We start from the raw sequence: 12773 nt of genomic DNA on the forward strand, positions 1-12773 counted from the left end.
CCTCACTCAACATAAAAGAATTCTGCATCCAGAGGTTCATAATGCAGAATGCCTCACAGCCAGCTGAAGCCCAACTCACAATGTGGTAAGCATAAAAGCTGCTGGATAACAGAGGAAGAAGGTCTACTCAGGGATCTTGGGGGGGGGGGAGGAAATTCAGGTGAAAAGAATATGAACAAATTAATTGCTGAACAAATGAAAACAAACTGCTGAACAGGTAAGTAATAACAGAAGACATCTGAGTCTTCAAGGAAAAAGCCATAAGGAAAGATCTGACACCATATGTGAGTACCTGAAGAGAGAGACTGATACAATACCCATCATTATTGGCCTTAAGAATACCTATATGTGAAAGGTGTCAGAGTCTACTGGGCAGAGTCGATACCTTGGAATCTTTGGGAAAAGCAGAATTTGACTTGTGAATCATGAGAGCTTGGGTTGCAGGAAACCCCAATATGAGATCAATTGTTGAAGATTCAGCAATTGGCATTTTGACTTCCTTTCTAACTAGAGACCCTGAACCACAAAATAGAAGGAATATAAGAGCATAGGTTACCAAAAACAGAAAAGGAAAATCTTGGATGAAGAAAGGGGCAGCGCATACAGGCACTTAGAAAAGATACCTGCATCTTTTTAATACTGAGATGCAAACTCGCCTCCATAATCCTTGATGGCAGAATGCCTGCAGTGCCAAGTCCCTCCGGCTGAAGTCCATCAAGCATATAAAGACAAATGGGAAATAGAAACACTTTTTGAAGGCCCCGGACAATTCAAATCTTTCACCAATGCCAATAACACATTTACCACTGTAAATCAAGTAAGACACAGGTAATCAAGAATATCCAAGGAATGAATAAGAACTCTGTGCCTGGTCCTGATGAGATCAGTCTAAGACACCTGTGCTTGGTAGACCCAGATGGCCTTAAACTAGTGGAACTTTACACCTGCTGATTACAGGCATAATTCCTGATGGTATCAAAGCATGTCAACCAATGCTGATCCCTAAAACAATGGACACAGAAGCCCTAAAAGATCTGGGAAACTGGATCAATTGTGCTGAGGCTTTTCTCAAGAATAATTACCAGCAGATTGGCCAAAGTGTGTTCCTTAAATACACACTAAAGAGGATTTATAGCAGCACCAACGTGTTCTGAAAACCTGAAGGTACTCCAAACCATAGTGAAACAAGCCAAACAGGAAAAAAAAGACCACTGGGAGTTGTATTTATTGATATCTTGAAAGCATTCGATTCAGTATCCAATGACCACATTACGTGGGTATTACAAGAAAGGGGCCTGGACCATAATATTATTGAACTCAAAAGGGACTCCTAGGCTATGTTTACGCTATGTGTTTTGTTGGAAGAGGCAACACAAATGAAACGTGAGCTAATCAGCGCTTCATTTGCATTGCCTCTTCCGACAAAACCTGTACAGCTGGTCCCCGAGTTGCGAACGGTCAACTTACAACTGTTCGCAGTTACGACCAAAAGTGTCGTAAATGGCGGACCCTGAGTTACGAACGTGATCCGCACTTACGAACAACGAGGTTGCGTGTAACTCAATGGGGTCCGACTTACGAACAAACAGTTATGACCAATTGCTTGGTCTGTAACCGTTTCGTAAGTCGGAGACAGGCTGTAGTAATATCTAGATACGTATGGAGGTTGGGCAAGAACTCACTCCAGCCATCAATATAAAAGTTGGTGTCAAACAAGGAGACCCTATGTTTCCACTGCTATTAAGTTTAGCACTTGCTTCTCTAATCTCAACATTAGAGAAAGCTGTCCTGGGATTCACTTCTGGATCAAAGCAGATAACTCTAGCTTTTGGGGTTGACTTAGTAATGCTGAGTGATACATAAGGCACAAAGGCCAGCATTGATGTAGTGAAAGCCTTTTGCCAGCTTTTGGGGCTTATAGTACAAGCTAAAAAATGCCATGGATTTTTATCTATACCCAACCCATGACTCTTACACTGTCAAAAATTGTGAGGCTTGGGAAATCAATCAAGAAGGTTTGAATATGATCATTTCAGGTGAGGCAGAGAAATAGCTGAATCTTAAGGCAGACCCATGTATCCGGTTCTCAAAATCGGCACTGTATGAAAAGCTAGACACTTGGCTAAAAAGAATCAGCAAGCCTCCTCTCAAAGCTTCACAAACTTGTACTGTTTAACACTTTCACAGTGCCTAGGATCATCTACTTGCAGATTGCAGAAAGTGTCCTTTCTTCCCTTGATGATCACATCAGAAGTGCTGTCAAACAATGGCTCCATTTACCAAACAACACTCAACAGCTTCATCTATGCCAGATCCAGAAATGGTGACTTGGGAGTAGCAAGGCTTATCAGCCTCAGTCCATCAGTCCAAACAAGGTGGTTGCACAACTGCACACTGTGAAGATAAAAGCAATAAAACACATTACATTAGCTAACAATATAGAAAAAGAGTTTGAAAATCTTTGGGTGGCTGCTGGGGGAGAAATTGATGAGATCCCCAGAATAACAGACCTAATCTTCATTGATTACAAGTTACCCCAGCATGTTCTGGAACTCTTGACTGAATGGGAAAAACCAGCACCAAAAACATGTTATGCAACACTATGCAACTGGAAAACTACGAATTCTCCCAGTGGAAAAACCTTCAATACCAACTGAATGCTTTCAGAACAACTCAATCCATAATCAATGGCTCCGGTTCTACTATGGGTTCTCTGAATGTCTGTTTCTGACTGCTCTCAAGATGTGATCAAATGTATACCCCACCAGAGAATATTTGGGATGTGGAAAAAACAACAAAACAATGAAGTATAGACACTGCCTCACCCTTGTATCCTGGGTCAGTGTCTGCAGTTCAAGGAGCCCACATACAACGTCATAACAGACTCTGTGACATTCTGAAGAGAGAGGCTCGAGAACTCAAATGAGAGATTTACCAAGGGCCCCAATTTTTACTCACCACTAAACAAGGACTGCGAAAACCAGACCTCAACTTTGTTAAAGAAGGAACAGCATTCATGGTAGATGTGACTGTCTGATTTGAATATAAAGACTATGTTTTTGAGAGAACTTTCTCTGTGGCTGTTTCTGTCCTAGAACGGGAAATGACCAAAATCCAATGAAAAAGTACTTTTTGCCTTAGGCAAACCACTAGACAAAATCCCACAAATTGCTAGGCTAGCTGTTGGACATTGTGCTAAATATTTTTGCTAATATTGGAAAACAAAATACATTGCCAACTATTCCATGAGGTTCTGTCCCTCGTGCTGACTTTCATTTTTACTCCTATTTCTTATCCCAACTGTCTCCTACCCTCATTTCATGGGAACCTTTTAAAGATTAAATATGTTCAGGACTGCTCACTGGACTTGACATGCTTGGTTGGACGGGCCACGTGGGGGTGTGCAAACATGCCGAATAACCCAAAAGAGAGACCCACAAGGATTTTAAAAATAGAATGGTCTCCTAGAATATGTGCTAATTATTTTTGCTAAACTGTTCAATCTTGTATTTGGCTGTGACACACTGAATATTTTCCCAAACCTGAAGAAGAGCTCAGCACAAGCCCAAAAGTCTCTCACCAACAAAAATTGGTCCAGTAAAATTCTCTCTTCCCACCATCTCCTTAATATCCTATTATTGAAATGGTTACAATAGCACTGTCATCAGGAGTGCCTGAATACTAAGCATGTTTGACTGGATAGGGGCTAGTTTGCATAGGAATAGAACAGAGTTGACTATCAACATTTCTGGCATTCTGCTGTGAAGATTTTAATCTAGCTTTTCAGATCATTTGTTTTTGTAAGATTCACTGGTGCCTCTAACAGACTTGGGCTATGTCTACACGGGGAAGGTTTGCATGTTGACAGCACTTTCATCACCAAAAGTGGCCAAAAGAGAAAACTGGTAAAACTGGGTTTTCTGCCTCCCATTGTGAACATTTCATAGCCACATTGCTATTACACGGTGGACAGATGGAGCAAAGCAATGTGAGTAAGCATCCCATAGAGCGGTATTGTGTGACGTCTGAGCTGATCCTTATGCTTCTTGGAATTCCCTGTGAGTTCTACCACAGCATTCTCAGCTGCTGGGAGCAGTACTGTGAGTAGCTGTCTGAGCTCTCCTTGCTGAGGAATGTCAGAGCAACACAGCAAGTCTCTCTGGCCCTCCCCCTGCAGCAGCAGCAGCCTGCCTGTGACTCGGTTCCTAATGCAGGGCAGAACAGGAGCATTCCAATGATTTGCTTTTTGTCTGTTACCCAATTGGAGCAACTCACTCAGCTGTCAGAGATTTCCCCTTCCTCTTTCAAAGCTGTGGGGACAGGGGAGGAAGGGTGCATGCCTACAGGGCAGCAGAGATCAAAACACTGAGTAGAGCCATCAGGGATACTCTGAGCAGAGCACTGTGGGATACTGGCAGAAGACAGTTCTGTCAACAAAACAAACAGCAGTGTCTACACTCGCTCTTTGTCAACAATAAAGGGATGGGAAAAGAAAAAAGTCTCTCATGGGTGTGGAAGGTTGGTTGTGTGGTGGGGGGCGGTGGTGTGTGTGTGTGTGTGTGTGTGACACCGACCAAAACTGGGTGTTTTTCCTGACAAAAGTCTCATTGCGGTATGAATGCTCTCACTATTTTGTCAACTTAAGGCTGTTTTTGGCGACACAACTTGGTAGTGTAGACAAAGCTTTGGTTTCTTTTCAATGCATCATATGACTATCTTTTTCTCTAGAAATTGTAATGTGACAGCCATGGTGCCCAAACACTTGACAGCTGATCCAAATGCTGAGGCTGGGCTTACCACTCTGTTTCATGGAGGACATAAAAACGGTAAAGCAATAGCTAACATTAGATTGGCTTTTTCTTTTCTAACCGGGTAATCCTCTCATTTAGGAATCCAGAATATTTGGAACTCAAGTAGTTTCAGACATTCAGCAAAAGCATAAGAATCCAGACATCTGAGACAAACAGCAACTTATATCAAGAAAAAGGAAATTGGGAGGCAAGGAAAGAATAGTGTGTTGCTGGTTTGGGCTGAAAAGCATCTTTCTAGATACCTTAGATGCAGTGACAGTATAACTGAGCTGTGGTTTTTCATCCTTCAGCAAGTTAGTATTTCACATGGTAGTCTTCAAATTCAATAGCAACTGTGTCTATACTGTGGAACAGCAGTGGGACCATGGAGTCAGGAATCCACTACTCCGCTCCTGCCCATGAACTGCTTTGGGTCTTCTTTCTACACCAGCCTAGCCCCTACAAATGTAAAGAATACACATTTCCTGAGTAAGCGCCCACTTTCCAGCTGCTCTCACTCCATATGGCAGGGCCCGCTGTGGCTGTTGAGGAGGGGAAGAATTTGGCATGTTATTTCCAATGGGTGGTTAGAGTTTTATTCAATGTGTCTGCCACAGTGGGCTCACTTCCCTCACCTGTCATTCAGACATATGGTAGTCTCTTTGTATAGAACTTTTACTTGTAACCGGACCGCCTCCTTCAGGCAAATTACCTCAGTTGCTTCTTGCATTAAAATGAAGGAGCAGCAAAGCCACAAATATCTAGAATGTCTCAAAGGAGTAGCCTGTTGTTAGTCTGTAACTTAAAAAACAATGAGTGGTCCTATAGCACCTTAGAGACTAACAGACAATATAAATAGTATCATGAGCTTTGGTAGGCACAACTCCTTTCTTCAGATGATGAGAGGAGCAAGAAGCACAGAGGGGCAAATGGTTTAGCAAAGAGGTCAAGAAAAGCTAACCTGCCAACTGGAAAAAAAGCCAGAGATCCATCTTTATAGTAGGAAAAATGTCCATTAATTTCAAATGCCATCTTGAGAGAGAAGAATAATCAAATGCACAAACAAGGATAGGAGAGTTTGCAAAATGTAACTTGGAAGTAACTATCTCTTTTGTTGGCTATCTTTTGAAACTCCCTTTTGACTGTGCAGGTGGTGCCAGTGTGCATCCATTTAAGTAATAAACTGTCACTTTTGAATAAATTAGATATTTTAAATCTAAATTAATTTTATGTGCATTGATCACAGATCAAGTTTTGGAAGAATTTGTTTACTAAATCTTGGCTGCAGCTCCCCCATCTTCCCCTCCCCCCCCCCCTTTTTTTTAAAGGGATGGCAGATTGTGCAAAATAGAGTCTTCAAACTGGGTTAATATTTAGGCTATTGGCACAAGGGCTGGTGTGAGGTGACCTTAAGATGTGAAGACAAAAATATCTTTATTGCTTTTTTAAAAAGAGGATGGAGGCATGAATTCACATGGGTCTAGTTACTTTGATGCTGGTATCAAACTCAGCAGCTCAGTATATCAAAGCTGTTGGCATCTAAAAGAGTACCTCTGTTGCCATATGCAAAAGACGTTAGTGAGAAAATATAGATGGTTAATAGTCTGAGATTTAGTAAGAAATATGTTCCTATAAAAATAGTATATAAAATCCTTATACAAAATGTATTGTCCTTGAAACACTCAAATGGGATTATGAGAAATAATCTAAGTCATGAAAGTAAGATAGTAATAGAGATGTAGCTGTGTTAGTCTAGTCTAGCAGTAACAAAAAACAGGACTATTTAGCACTTTAAAGACTAACAAGATGGTTTATTAGGTGATGAGCTTTCATGGGCCAGATCTGAGGAAGTGGGTCTGGCCCACGAAAGCTCATCACCTAATAAACCATCTTGTTAGTCTTTAAAGTGCTACTTAGTCATGAAAGTGAGAGAAATTCTTGTGTACTTGAGGTAGACAATTGTATGGCAAGAAACCTGGCTTCTGTTCTTTGATTTGCCAGTGACTATCTTTGGGACTCTGGACATGCCACTCAATCTCCCTCTCTGAGTTTATTTATTTATTTAAAATATTTTTACCCCACCTCTCTATTTAAAATATTCAAGGCAGCTTACAAAATTGTTTAGAACACAATATAAATATATATAAAAAATTTAAAATGAGACCCTAGAGGGACATAAAACCTACTAAGACATCTCGAGAGGAGAGACACACAGACTCAAATATCAATAAAAGCACGAGTCAAAAGGGTGGCTTTAGCCTGATGCTGAAACAATGCTAACGATGGCACCATGCAAATATCCCCGGGGCCAGAATTCCAGAGCCTGGGAGCAAACGCTGAAAAGGCCCTGTTCTGCATAGATATTAATCTTATCTCCATAAGTGAGGGAACATTGAGCAGAGCCTCCCCAGCTGACCTCAATCCCTGGGCAGACTCATATGAAAGACAGTCCTTCAGATACAGTGAACCTGACCCATTTAGGGTTTGATAGGTCATAACCAAGACCTTAAATTGTGCTCAGAAACATACCAGAAGCCAGTGCACTGGCCAGAGCACTGGCATAATGTGCTCTTTATAACAAGTATTAGTTAAAACTCAGGCAAATGCATTCTGGACCAGTTGAAGTTTCTGAAGTCTGTTCAGAGACAGCCCCACACAAAGTGCATTACAATAATCCATCCAATCAGGATGTAACCAAGAGCATGGATCACTGTGGCCAAGTTATGCTTGTTCAGGAAGAGTTGCAGCTGGCGGATCAGCTGAAGCTACCCAAAAGCACTTCTGGCCACCAAAGAAATTTGGTTCTCAAATGTTAAAAAAGGGTCCAGGAGGATTCCAAAGCTGCGTACTTGTTCTTTCAGGGGGAGAATAACCCCGTCTAGAACAGGTACCATGTCACATTCCTGAACAGATGGCTTCCTGATCCACAGGACCTCAATCTTATCTGGATTCAACTTCAGCTTGTTTGACTTCATCCAGTCCATCACTGCCTCCAGGCACCAGGCACTTTTTCCGGAGGATCGGGGCCAGTGTAGACGCTCTTTTCCGGCTTTTCTAAAAGCCGTAAAAAAGCGGCGGACATTTTTATTTAAATGCCGCGGGGGATATTTAAATCCCCCGCAGATTTCCCTATTGCGATCTCTGAAATTAACATGCCCCTTCCGGAAAAGGGGCCAGTGTAGACGAGCCCCAGTTGTGGGGGTTTGTTTTTCATTTTATCATATATGAAATGAGGATTCTTGCCTCCCACAGGTGTTGAGGGCAAATTAAATTTCTTAGATTGTTCTTTGAGTTTCTAAGATGAAAGAAACTATAGAAGTGCAAAATATTGGCTGTTTTCTATATCAACTGGATTTTAAAAATAGCTACATAACAGAAAAAAACTACTTTTGTTTATCCATTACAACATAATTTGCATTCCTTTTTCTCTATTGCCTTATGTCTGAAAGGAGAAGAAATTTTTATAGTCATGAACTATAGATCTAAGTTCTATATAATATTGCACCAGATACTGTATTTATACCACCTTGAATGGTTTTAGGCCTAATTGGTAGTACAGTAGTATGGGAGACCTCCAAGGAATACCTAGATGTTACAGGAAGTGGCATTGGTCCAGTAGAAGGAATCTCTTCCTTCTTATTTTTGAATCAGTGCTATCTTAATGCAACGGTCAATAGGCCGCTGGAGGTACTGTCTTTTAGGAGAGATGTTAAATTGAGGCTCTCATCACATTTGGTCAAGATCCCACATTTTTATTGCAAGGGCAGAAGTGCAATTCAGATGGTATTTTGTTCAAATTGCACTGGGTGCAGTCAGGCCCAGCCAAAGGGTTTGCAGGGCCCAAGGCAGGACGCGGAGCCCTGGGCCCGGCCGATTGGTGGTGAATACTCAGCAGTGCAGGGTCCTGAAAGCACAGGGCTCAAGGCATTTTGCCTTGCTCACCTTGCCCTATGGCCAGGCCTGGGTGCAGTCAAACAGACCACATTTAATTATTGAGCACTTCATGCTGTGGGTTCTGAGTGACTCTCTCAGGATGGGACTTCTCTTCATTGAGAGAGAACTGTAAGGGCACTTTGTCAAGAAAAATCAACTTTAATTTTGAGCTCAGACAGTGAGTGTTATACATAAAGGCAGTTCATGACTCATATTTAAGGCGGTTAAGGTTTGGACCTAACTTCTTTCATATGCCCTATAATCTTCAAAGCTTTTTGTCATTATTTCTGACCTGTGGCAAATAGTTATGTAACTAACTGTGAAATCTGCTTTCCACACTAGCCTTTTCTAGAGTGATAGTTTTAGCAGTCATTGTTTTATAAATTATACCCACCAGAGCCTTGCTTGGTGTTAATGTACCCATTAGGCAGTATTCTGTTAATAGCTTTTCATAGATTTTTGTCAGACTCAGAGCATATATAGATTTGCCTCAACCTTTGTGGAAACATCTGAACTCATTTACCACAGCTGTAGAAGAGACACATCCTTAGGTAAAAAAGCATTGACCCTAGCAACCAGTCAGTTACATTAGACAACTTATCCTACCTACCTGCCGTCACTGTTCTCTCTGAGGAAGTTATCGGTTTGATGGCAGACACTAGGTAGTGACTTATTTGAAGTGATCCCCTCCCCATTTAAGGGTTATGAGTAATACGACCTACAGTGTCTACACTAAGAGACTATCTAGAAGACTGGCTTATTTTGGGCCTCTAACTTTTATAGTGACATTTGGCAAGTTATTCAATGGCAAAAAGGTACATTAACTCAACATGAAGGTTGCTTGTAAGGATGTGAATGTTTAATTGTTAAATGGTAACTGGCATGCCTCACCCTTAATGGCTGAGGCTTACCGGTTAAAGTTAACTGGTGGGGGCTGGAGCATCCTGCAAGGAGGGGCTACTCCAGTGCCCTGGATGAAGCAACTCCCCATCCCTCTCTTTAATTGGTTAACCAGTTAAACATATTGTCAACAACATATTGTTTAACTGGTTAACCAATTAAATGGGATTTTACATCCCTAGCTGCTTGGTGGTAGGTCATCCTCTTGCAGAATGCTGAAATGATAAAATTTCTGAAAACCAGCAAATATACAGTTACACTTACCCGTGCAATCTTAACTCTTTCAGTAACAATTTAAAAAACAGAGATTATACATACAAACAAGACCATAATCACAGAATGAGGATTTCACTATAGATATGTAGTTTCTTGCCAGATGAAATGCTATTTACACTAAGGCTACATCTACACTGGCAGCTTCTTGTGCAAGAATAGCTGTTCTTGCGCAAAAACTTGCCAGGTGTCTACACTGCACATGCGTTCTTGCACAAGTAAATTTACAGTACAGCATTGGAAAACAGGGCTTCTTCCAGAAGAGTTATTCCTCTCCCCACGAGGAATAAGCCCTTTTGCGCAAGAGCTCTTTCATAAGAAGGCAGTGTAGACAGGCAACATGATTTTCTTGCGCAAGAAACCCTTATGGCTAAAATGGCCATCAGAGCTTCCTTGCACAAGAGAGCATTCACACTGCCGTGGATGCTCTTGCGCAAAAACACATGGCGGTGTGGACGTGCTCTTGTGGAAGACCTTTTGCACAAAAACTCTTGCTCAAAACAGTTCTTGCGCAAGAAGCCTGCAGTGTAGACATAGCCTTTGTTTGTTTGTTTTTAACAAACTCAAGAACTGTTTCTTCATTTAGTGAGTAGAAGATTTTGGTTTTCTTCATTTAAATCATTGCTCTGGGGTGGGGATAAAGGGTTCAGTAGGCAGAGTGCCCTGGGGAGAAAGGACAACTGCAGCTTTCTCAGTGCAACAGCTTGGGGGCCAGGTGAAAAGTGCCTGTCCATGGCTACTGTAGAAGGTACAGTCGGAGAAAGAGTGCACGAAAAAAGAAAAGCCTTTTTCAAAAGATCCTGTAAACCTCATTTTTGAGTACAGGATCTTTTGAAAAAGGCTTTTCTTTTTGAAAGAACTGCGTCTAAACTGTGGTTTCACTTTCAAAATAGCATTTTTCGAAAACGCCATGATGTGATTATGCAAATGAAGCACGGAAAATTCAAATCCCAGCTTCATTTGCAATTTTGATATGTCTAATTTACATCCCTTTTTCGAAAGAGGGATATAATCTAGAGAGAACCTTTGGTGTTTTTTTTCTCTTTTATCATTCAGCAGCATAGTGATTATTTGGTTTACCCCACAGTTGTTGTTGAGACATTTGGTGCACTAGATCAGGTATGTATACCACATGTAATAGGCATTTGTAGGACCCAGGGTTTTTGAAAGGAGGGTTCTGACCAGTGTTGGCCATTATAGCAGTGGAGATATGTCTGTAGGTTTTGCATCTGTTCTGGCATCTGGTGCCGCTTTGTGTTGGTGCGCCCTGATCTATGGGGAGCCTGCTTCTGATAATGAAGTTGAGAGAGGGGTTGTTTTTGAAGGCCAGAGGAAGGGGTTCAAGTAGGACGGAGTCCCAATTGAGTTTGGTACCCTGTAAGGATTCAAGTGTGGGGTGATAGGTGACATCTGTTGTGTTTGAGCTGCCATCTATTCATCTTAGAGCTAGTTTTTTCCATTTGTGTCCACATATGTGGTAAAGCAAGGGGGAAGCAGTGTGGATGGGAAATGCAGCTACTTCCTCCAAAGCTGCCACTGGTCTCTTTGCATAAACTCAATGCAGCAGATGGACTGTGGGGGAAGGGGGAGTCACTGAACAGCCATTCTAAGTGGCATGTCCCTCTCCAATACTGCCCAAGTAGTGTGTCAAAAAAGATTTATTAATGTGGCTTGCAGCAGCATTTGCTCCCCTTCTGTGTTCTGTGACCCCCAGCCGTGAGGTCAAAGCACAGCTGTGGCTGGGGAACCAGTGGCACATGTTGAGGGGAGGGGAAACTGCTGAAAGGAACCTGGAGGAACAGTTCTTCTGCCTCTATGCAGGGATTCTGCCTGGTTTCCTGTGCCTCTCTGGCCAACTTTCAGGGCCCAGCTCTGGCATCCCACCTCACTGCTGCCTATCTAGATATTCAGCAGGGGTAACAATCTGCTGGAACAGAGGGTCCTGCAAACTGTCCACTTTTCAGATCATGGACCGTTTGAGAAATCCTAATTTGCTTACAAACTTGTTTATTTAAAAAGTTTAATTTTTGAAAAGATTTCTTTAGCCTTGTATTTGGACCTGAAGTGGTTCCCTGAGCTTCTGTCTTTAATGTGAGAAGTGTTACTTAGCTGTGATTCATAAGGTAAAGTCATAGTAATATTTAAGGACTCTAAATCTTTTTTTTTTTCAAAACTGCACATGCAAGTATTTGTTTGCTTTGCACAAATATTTATGCCAATATACTTTGATTATGCAGATGCTCATGGAAAGCAAATATAAAAAGAGGTGTGAGCAAGTCCAAAGAAAATCCATTACAAAAATCAAATGAATGTGGATGACTTTTGCAATATTTGCCCAACTCTAGCTTCATTGCAGAAGAATGTAGATGTCTTACTCCACTCCACTAACAGAAAAAGGAATACTGCTAATGGCTGTTTACTGACACCACTTAATTCCCTTCATTCTGCTCTTTTCTGATATAGGAAGAAATGGGATTGTTAAGGAGTAAGTATGAATTCAAGGCTGTATTCTAAGGTCAGAAATTGGCAAATGTGGTGCAGTTCTAATTCCAGTAAGCAGATTTTGATACAGCAGTTGAGGAACTTTGGGCAGTAGTCAATAAAAAATATCATTGCAGTCTTTGTACTTCTGCCTGTTAGCCATAGGAATAAAGTGCTAAGTGGCCTCTTGCAAGTCCTATATTTGTCATGATCTAACTCAGCTTTGTGGTAGCATTATTTTCTCAGGTTATGATGTTTAATGCTCAATTTGGCTTTAACAAGAGAGTATTCTTTGTGCAGCTCTTTTTAGAGCAAAATTTTTTATTGTGATGGATGTGCAGCACCATTAAACGAAAGGAACCTGCATTAAAGTAAATTGTACACTGCTGTATTAAT

The sequence above is a fragment of the Pelodiscus sinensis genome, chromosome 5 (assembly GCF_052426305.1).
Source record: "Pelodiscus sinensis isolate ZL-2025 chromosome 5, ASM5242630v1, whole genome shotgun sequence".
NCBI classification, from domain to species: Eukaryota; Metazoa; Chordata; order Testudines; family Trionychidae; genus Pelodiscus; species Pelodiscus sinensis.